Source organism: Salarias fasciatus (genome assembly GCF_902148845.1).
Source record: "Salarias fasciatus chromosome 23 unlocalized genomic scaffold, fSalaFa1.1 super_scaffold_20, whole genome shotgun sequence".
NCBI lineage: Eukaryota > Metazoa > Chordata > Actinopteri > Blenniiformes > Blenniidae > Salarias > Salarias fasciatus.
This window is the reverse complement of record NW_021941230.1, coordinates 1761887-1771098: the sequence shown is the minus strand read 5'-3', so window position 1 is coordinate 1771098 and position 9212 is coordinate 1761887. Positions and strand designations below refer to the sequence as shown.

The 9212-nt window shown below is 45.9% G+C and overlaps 1 long non-coding RNA gene across 2 annotated transcripts; it reads right to left on the bottom strand.

The window, feature by feature from the left end:
- Positions 1-438: 438 nt before the first annotated feature.
- Positions 439-6889, bottom strand: LOC115384175 (uncharacterized). Of its 2 annotated transcripts, none has more exons than XR_003930839.1 (3): positions 6816-6889; positions 793-848; positions 439-491 (listed from the first exon to the last, which is right to left on the bottom strand). It is a non-coding gene; the product is annotated as an uncharacterized LOC115384175 (long non-coding RNA). The 2 variants fall into 2 exon arrangements; XR_003930840.1 differs by lacking the exon at positions 439-491 and adding an exon at positions 6005-6298 and having other exon boundaries at positions 508-848; positions 6816-6874.
- Between the last annotated feature and the right edge of the window lie 2323 nt (positions 6890-9212).

The following is a 9212-nucleotide window of genomic DNA, read 5'->3' as shown; positions in this document are numbered from 1 at the left end:
TGTTCAGGAGTGGATGGTTCAGACCAGAATAAAACATGTTTATCTCTGATGAGGTGAAGTTTCATCATACGGCCGCTCTGCTGTGTGTTCACAGAAGAAACCCTCCACCAGGTCTCTGTTCAGCTGGCTGGACTCGTACTGACCCGAGGCCTCATCAGGTTTCTGAGTCCTTTCACTCAGGAAATGTTCCTTTAAATGGATCTGGAGCTGTGGTCAGTCCACTCTCTCACTTTTCCCAGTTTTAGATTAAACATCAGAAAATCTCCATTCTTACTGGATTCAAATCTGTCAACGCTTTCAAAAGTGTAATGAACAGATTTCAGCCAAAACACAACCAAGACACACTGGAAGTGATGAAAAGAAGAGAAGAGAAAAGAGTTTCTTACTTTGTGTCTGAAGGTTCAGGTTCAACACTGAAGTCTGGTGGAGTAAATCTGGACCAGTCACTCTTCAGAGACAACCTGCTGGATCCTGAAGACTCTGCTGTGAGTCTGAACACACACACACACACACACACACACACACACACACACACACACACACACACACACACACACACACACACACTCTGATGAATTTTATCATCAACACAGTTGTAAAGAGACGGACCATGACAGAGGTCAAAGGTCAGAGCCTCCCAGCAGGGTGTGTTGGTCACTGACAGGTCAGGAGGTTCTGACTGAAGCTCAGAATGAGTGCAGCTCACTGAGAGCAGACAGAAACAGCAGCGCTGCATCTCGTCTCCTCCTTGCTGTTGCTGTGGACTCTGCAGGAGCAGCTGGCGTCTCTCACCTGTCCACACACTCTGGTCCGTCCTCCTCTTCATCCACACCACTCATCTTCAGTCACTGAGAGAGAAAGCAGCAGCATCATGTCTAACAGAACCTTTCAGACAGATCTCAGATCTGCAGCCAACAGCAGCGACACACCGAGGACTTCTTCTCTCTTCATGGACACACATGAGCTGATTAACACCAGGAGACAGAGACAGCTTCACTCTGACTGGACAGCCCTGAAATCCGAAATCTGAAATCTGTGATAACGGAATCGTGGAGATGACCAATAAAAATGGAATTGGAATGAAACGCGGAATATTGCGGAATTCGTCTTAATCTGGCCTGAAATTCAGTTTTCGGGAGAAAATGGAACCTTATAGTGCAAAGCAAACATGCTGGGGGGACCGCCGAGCTGCTGCAACGTGTACGTCACTTCCACAGCGCTGCTAATATGCTAAAGCTGCGTTCACACCGCCAAATGCTTTCCACGATTTTGCGTCGAAATACAATTGAAAACAAATGTGAACGCGCGTTCCAGCCACGACGAGACGCAACGCAACAACACGATGTCCAAGCGAGCTGCTGCCTCCCCTCTCACACATTCAAAAAAGTTCCAAAACTCCATGCTAAGCGCTAAATACAGAGCAGAACAGAACACGGACTTTTATGCCTCAGGGGAGAAGCTTTTTGTAAATACTGTCAACGTACTGTGGACTGGACTCGCAAAGACGCATGTGACTAAATGAAAAGTATTTCTTTGTTGCAGCACTTAAACATTAAATGGACTGTTATATCCTATTAAATTGGGAACATTTATTCATTTCCACTAACCAGACACCTTTTTTATGGTAAAAATGAGCATAAAAAACAAAATACCAAATTCAGAAATATTAAAACGGAAAAAAACGGAATTTGGGAAAAAATAAAACGGATTTCATATACCTCTAGTTTCAGTTTCTAAAATGCACAAAGCACCTCTTGCTGTTCGTTTTTCAAAGAGGCAGTAGAGGATTCATCCAAAACAGATTTAATCACTGTCGGGACATCCATTCTTTTCGCTAGTAATGCTAATATTATTAGCAGTCCGTCGCTTCCTGCTTTCATCAAAGCTTCATGTCCCGCCCTAAAGGACGCTTGATTGGACCACAGGAAAAAAATTCGAGCCCGAGCGCATGAGCACGAGCGGTGCAAGATGGATTCTCGTGGTGTGTGTGAACAAATACTGCGACACCATCAGTGCGGGAAAATGGAAAACGTAGCAACGCGGCTCGCCAGCAGGCGGTCAGACCCGGGTCAGCAGGCAGTGGGAAAGGAGTCGAAAAGACGATTGTTAGCAGGTCGAAACATGGTTGGACCCACTAACAATTGACAATGGGAAAGGGGTACATGTGTGCGCTCTTTTTTCCGCCCGCCCCCCCTCCCTGACATTTCAACGCCTCACACCACCCGCCCCCCACCCCCCACCCCCGTACACGCTCCCCTCTGGCCCCAGGAAACACTGATGACAGTGCTGCTCATGACCAGCGGCTGCGTTTCTGCTGTCAACAAGGAATCTTTCCAGTCTTCTCTTCTTTGCTGGCTCTCGGAGGAGGCGGATGCTTTTTCTATCGCTCCCTACTTTGCTTCTCCCTCCCTATCGTCTCTGCTTGCTGCTCTCTGTCTCGTCTGTTTTACTAGAGGAATCACTTGACTTGGTTTTTCGAACAAACCAAATACAGACCTGCCAACCTTGGTGAAATTTTTTGAGTACCACTTGCCGGAGCAGTTGTCGACCGGGGGGGGGGGGGGGGGGGTTGTCAGTTTTAAGTTCTCATGTGGTACTTTAATTTGTTTATTGGCAAAGATTGAACAGATGTTTTTCTGATACACATTACATTGCGGCTGACCGTGCACGTTGTCCCCAGAAAAGAGCTTCAAAATGCTGCTACATGTCCTTTAACTAAGCATTTTTTGCTGTGTGTGTGCGCATGCGTGCGCGAATACGGTGTTTCAAATTAACTGGTGTCCTTGTTACCTGGTGACCGACTTCCTTTAGCATTTCCTGCTGCTGCTGCTAGTAGCCGCAGATGTTGAAATCAGACTCATAAAAGGTCTGACACGACTTTTTGTCTGGTTTTTAACATCTATCAGCAACAAGGGACGTGAAAGAAACCCAGTCGCCAGTTAAAAGGGAATCAGTTATTCCAAAACCCCGGCTCCGCTCCGGTTTCGCGACACTCCTCCTCCGCTAGTTAGCTGCTGCGTTCAGGTGACTGGAGCTGCTGCGGAAAAGTGAAACTCGGTCGTTAACACGAAAGCAGCGGAGACAGCTGGACTCAGGAGGAACTCAGGAGACACGTGAAGGAAGCGTGGACAATTTGCACAAAGGAACGACTCTCAGACAGCTGAGAACCGGCTCTCGTCGTTCACTTGAAAGAGCCGTTCAAACGTTCATTGAACGTCGCAGCACGACGAGGGGAGCACATGTGTTTCCTCCCGGTTCCATAGCTGCGGCGCACCAGCCTAATTTACCGGTATTTTTTTTCAGCGTGACAAATACAATGTGTGCCGTGACTGAGTGACAACACACCGAAATGCGTGACACTTCAGAGCCCTGCTGCTGCATCGTGTTGTCAGACATGAGAACGTCCACGGTCCGCATTTATAACAGCGCTCACAGACGTCTGCAGCTTTTTGCGTAGTTTAATGAGGCGGAGCGTACCAGCGTATTTTGATGTCAAATTGCGTACCTGCTACGCAAAATGCGTACAGGTTGGCAGGTCTGCAAATATCAACCATGGAATTGATCAGCTGGTCTCTCTACGCAATTGATACAAGTTTTTCAACAAAGAGCACAGGAGCGGGGGATCCTGCCTGTCCGGACGGGACTCGGCATGCTGGGTATGTGATGGACGCCCGGGAGAAGTGGAGGGGTGTCACATGCCTGGCACCCCTGTCCGTCGAGGTCATTGTGAATGATTACATTTTTGGATTTATGATGATCGTCTGCTGCTGATTGGCCGGTGCTGCGACCTGATCCTCTGGAGGATTAAGAAGACCGCCACCACAAAAGACACGACGGTCAGGAGGACGGTCTTTTCAAATCAACGGGCAAAAGCTGAGACTGACCGTTTGTGCGAACTCTTTCGAAAGATGGACATTTTGGATTATGAACGATTGAGACGCAAGTTGGATGCCACCATCACCGAGAGGGTTAAGCCAGCTTCTGTCTGAAATGTGGAGAAACCGAGCAAAGGAAGGTCAAATGGCTCCTTCCACCAAAACAAGATAACTTCTGATTGTGTTTGGCGCCCCTGGAAGACTAAACAAATCTCCCTGAAGATTCAAGGACAAGACTGATTGCTTTGTCTATTTACCCTCTCTCACTCTCAGCTGCAACCCAAGTTCACTTTGCTTCATTCAAGGCCGTCCCGGCAACTACCATCTGAGTTGGAGCGCAAAGGGGAGGCGGGCCAAACCACACACACACGTACACGGACTGATGAACTGAAATGCCACATACATGCCACACACACTCCCTCCCCCATTTTCAACGTCTCCACCACACCTTTCTGCTGACGACTAGTGGTGATGACGTGTTGCGCTGATGTATAGCTGCGACTGCTGATCCGTTAGTCTGATAGCAATTTGTCTCGTGTTTTTTTGCTATGTATGTGCGCAGGTTGGCTTTTTTTGGTCTCTCACTTCTAATCACGACTCCCTTCGGAACTGAATTGATGTATCTTTTTTTATCACCCCCCCCCTTCCTCCCTCCCCTAAATTCTGTCTGAGTTTCTTTAACTCTGTTTCCTTTTCAAGACGGAGCGCCGTAATTGGCTGCCTGGGCGTCTTAAAAACCCATGCGATTTCGTTGCACTTGTAACTTCGGTAACTTGTTGCGATGACAATAAAGACAATTCTGATTCTGATTCTGATTCTGTCTTTCCAGAAAGTTTTCTTTATGCCCGTTACCATGGAGACCAAGTCAGAGCAGAGTGTCAAAAAGTTCCATTTTCTTAATTCTGACCGCTGCTGCTGTGTGAACAGAAACCCATCCTCTACCAAAGCTGTTTCATTTGAGAAACTTCTGAAGGGAAACTTGATCTCTATCACACACACACACACACACACACAGTCTTGTATTTCTATCCTTGTGGGGACCGTCCATTGACTCCCATTCATGTCTAGCCCCTAACCCTAACCCTTACCCTAACCCTAACCCACACCACAACAAAGCCTAACCCTAAAGAAATGTTTTTGCACTTTTACTTTTTTCAGTAACAACAACATGGTCAAGAAAACACTGTTTCTCCTACTTAGGACCGGAAAAAGGTCCCCACAAGGCACGTCGTTTCACGTTTTGCTATCCTTGTGGGGACATTTGGCCCCAACAAGGATAGAAATACGAGAACACACACACACACACACACACACACACACACACACACACACACACACACACACACACACACACACACACACACACACACACACACACACACACACAGGTTCGTATTTCTATCTTTGTGGGGACCTTCCATTGACTCCCATTCATATCTAACTCCTAACCCGAACCCAAACCCACACCAAAACAAAGCCTAACCCTAAAGAAATGTTTTTGCACTTTTACTTTCTTCAGTAACAACAACATGGTCAAGAAAACACTGTTTCTCCTCATTAGGACTGGAAAAAGATCCCTACAAGGCACGTCGTTCCAGGTTTTCCTATCCTTGTGGGGACATTTGGCCCCCACAAGGATAGAAATTTGAGTACACACACACACACACACACACACACACACACACACACACACACACACACACACACACACACACACACACACACACACGAAGAAACACCCTTCTCCCTCTTCAAAATGGAGGATGTGTGTCATCTGGGTCTCCACCTTTTCTCTTCACCAGAGCAGCAGAAAGTCTCCTCCTCTGGTTCTGGTTCTGGTCCTGGTTCTGGTCCTGGTTCTGGTCCTGGTTCTGGTCCTGGTTCTGGTTCTGGTCCTGGTTCTGGTTCTGCAGGTTCCTTCCTTTTTAAAACTCTTGTTTTCAACAACTGCTCATGCCTCTTCCAGCAGAACCGTTAGTTCTCTCTCTCTCTCTCTCTTTCTCTCTCTCTTTGTGTAAACTGAAAGTGAAACTATGTGACAGTTTCCTGTTACTCACTACAAAAACTTGTGCCCCCCCTCCCCTCCCCACACACACACACACAGACAAAGAAACAACACTTCTACTAACCCTGACCTCCTCTGGGCCCCCACCTTTCCTCTCCACCAGAACAGCAGAAAGGTGGAGAGTCGGTTCAGGCTGTCTGTGATCTGTTCTTCTGTTCTAGCCCCCCCTTCTTCACGTGTCTCCTGTGTGTCTGATGAGTTTGACCTGTCTGCACTGCCTTCAACGCTCCTGAACGCAGCAGAGGAGTGGAGGAGGAGGAGAGTCTGGAGATGGAGGTGAACTGGTTCCTCTGGCTTCATGTCTCTTGTTGCTGGTTGATGTTAAACCAGACGACAAGCTGTCGGACTTTCTATTGGTCTGATTTCAACACTGGCTGTGGTGAGCAGCAGCAGGAAATGACACAGGAAGGGAGTCAGCAGCTAACAAGGAACACACACACACACACACTCACGTTTGTACTTCTATCGTTGTGAGGACACTCATTGACATAATGCATTTCCTAGCCCCTTACCCTAACCCTGACCATCAAACCTAAATGTCTAACCCTAACCCTGACTCATACCCTAAACCTGACCTAAACCTAACTCTAACCTGAACCCAAAAATCAAGTCTGAACCCTCAAAAAGGTCAAAAAGGTCTGTTGAAAAGTGAGGACCGGCAAAACTGTCCTCACTCTGTTGGTTAAAAAGTAATTCTGGTCCTCACATCTGAGTATCTACAAGAACACACACACACACACACATACACACACACACACACGCACACACACACACACACACACACACACACACACACACACACACACACACACACACACACACACACACACACACACACAGTGGCATCAAAAGAGAACAGCAGCAGCAGCACTCACCTGCTTCTCCTCTCAGTCTGTCAGTCGGAGTCTGAACTCACTTAGTGCTTCACTTCCTGCTTCCCTGGTTGAACTGAGCTGCTGCTCCTCCTTGATTTATTTTCGTACTTTGTTTGAAATGAGACCCTCCCATCAGAGGAAGTGAGACACAGATCAGCTCTTCAGAATAAAATCATGGTTGTGGTTTACAGAAAGCGAGACTGAGAGAGAAGAAAACACCAAAGTCTTTCTGATTGAAATGTTGAAAACGGGGCTGTCAAAAGATTTTTGATTGTGATTAATCACAGAATTTCCACAGATAATCGTGAATAGTCAAAATTTGAATTCCATGTTAAAATTCTGTTGTTTTACATTTCAAGGCAGTTTTCAGGACATAACATAAAACATTCATCAGTCCAAAGAATCAGTTCAGGTTGATTTTAAATTAGTAGTTGAAATTTAAGCATGGTAACTTCCTGCTCTGCAAATTCACCAGTGTTGAATTAACTGAAGAGTGGACTCAAACATACATGTGTGTAGAGTTAAACTCAGCTCTGGTCAGTGTTGGTTTTCTCAAGCTGACTCTCTGGAGAGCCGTTTTTCAGTGACGTAGAGCCGTGAACATTCTTTTCATTCCAGTAGGGAGACTGGGGACAGTTGTAACACGGTCAGTTGTAACCACAGACATAAACAGTAGACGCCACATCGGCTGCTGCGGTGCAGGGAATACGGCGGCCATCTTGGAACAGTCATCATGTCTGTGATGAAGCTCCAGAGAAGTCAAGGTGCCACGGCACTGGCAGCATATTGTTGGACTGATCAGGGAACTACTGAAAGCAGGACTCTGGGATCACTTTTCACAAGGAAGATTGAACATTATTATTGTTTTAGTTCTGTGGAAAATGGTGGAGGAGCCTGGTGGAGGAGCGCCTCGCTCCCGCAGTCAGTGAGGAATGACATGTTTTCACCATGTAACTGATCAGAAAGTGATCAATTTCCAAATTACATTCAAGATTGTTTAATGTGTTTTGGCCAATATAAGGTCTCAGATCAGTTATTGCACCAGTCAGCAGCTGTGTAACGTGTGGAATAATGTAAAGTCAGCTATTACATCATGGAAAGAGGGGAAAATAAAGACAGTGGAGGATTATTCTAACATCCAGCTGGCTCCATGTTGTTCTTTACAGACACTTTACCAGTGAACCGTGGTTCTACAGGATCTGCTGCTCATGTTCTCCTCATGAGAAGATCTAGAAGTGGGACCAAAGTTTTCTCCAGAGCTGCTGCTCAGCACACATCTCACTCTGCAGGAACAAGAGGTCCAAATCTGGAGGCTGGACTGGACCATCTTCCCTCTTCTTCTTCTTCAGCGGTGAATCCTCCTCCTGAAACTCTCTCATCAGCAGACCAGGCTGCAGTAGCCGCCACTCCGTCTCCCTGCAGCCTCAAGACGTCCAGGCCTGAGCGGACAAGACTTCATCCTTTCTTCATGAGAACCTCCGAAAGAGCCACATCGGAGACATTCTGCTGGACGCAGCAGAAAAGCTGAGTTAAAGCTGCAGCTTTAACTCCTCAGAAATCACTCTCCAGTTTCATTGTCCACTGTATAACCAGACCTTTCTGATTCTGATGCTGATGGCTCCAGTTTCAGTGTTCATGTCATATGTGGAAATGAAGTATGGTACTTCTCTATTAATAGGTCCATTTCAAATGTGTTTTGAAGCAGCTTTTTAACCGATTCTATGATATTTACAAGGTAAAAACATGAATATAATAATCTAACAATAATGTGCATAACTCCAGTGTTCCTCCACTGATCAGATGGTGAGGCTACAGTCCAGTGACCGCTTCACTTAATGAACAACCATGAGATGTTTATTTTCAGCATATTAACATTTCTATTGATTATTGAAGACACTGAGTGTTTAAATTCGGAGTGATCAGGAGAGAAAAACAGTGCGACCCCTACTGGTCATTTTTTTTAACTACATTCATGAAGTCAGGAGTCAAAAAAATGTAGTTTAGAATCCAACAATCAGAACCAAAGAGCAGCAAAGCACAGAGCAATCATGTGTGGATAACAGCAACATAACTACTATGAGATATTTACAGTCCTGACCAGGGCTGGCCAAATGAACAAGAACAACTGTTTTATTCAAACAACAACAGCAAACTTTCAAGTCGAGAAATGAATATTAAATAATTATTAAATAACTTTAAATAACATTAAATAATTTTGCTTCAAAAACACGTGGAAAAGTTCACTCAGACGTTACATGGAAATCATTTTCACTGAGGTATACAGTGTTGGAGTCCGAGGCTGAAAAGTTTGAGCAACAGCAAACTTTGAAGTCGCTCTCTCATATCTTTCCATTCCTAAGTCCACACGTCTGGACTTGTTTGCAGCACAGGCGTCTC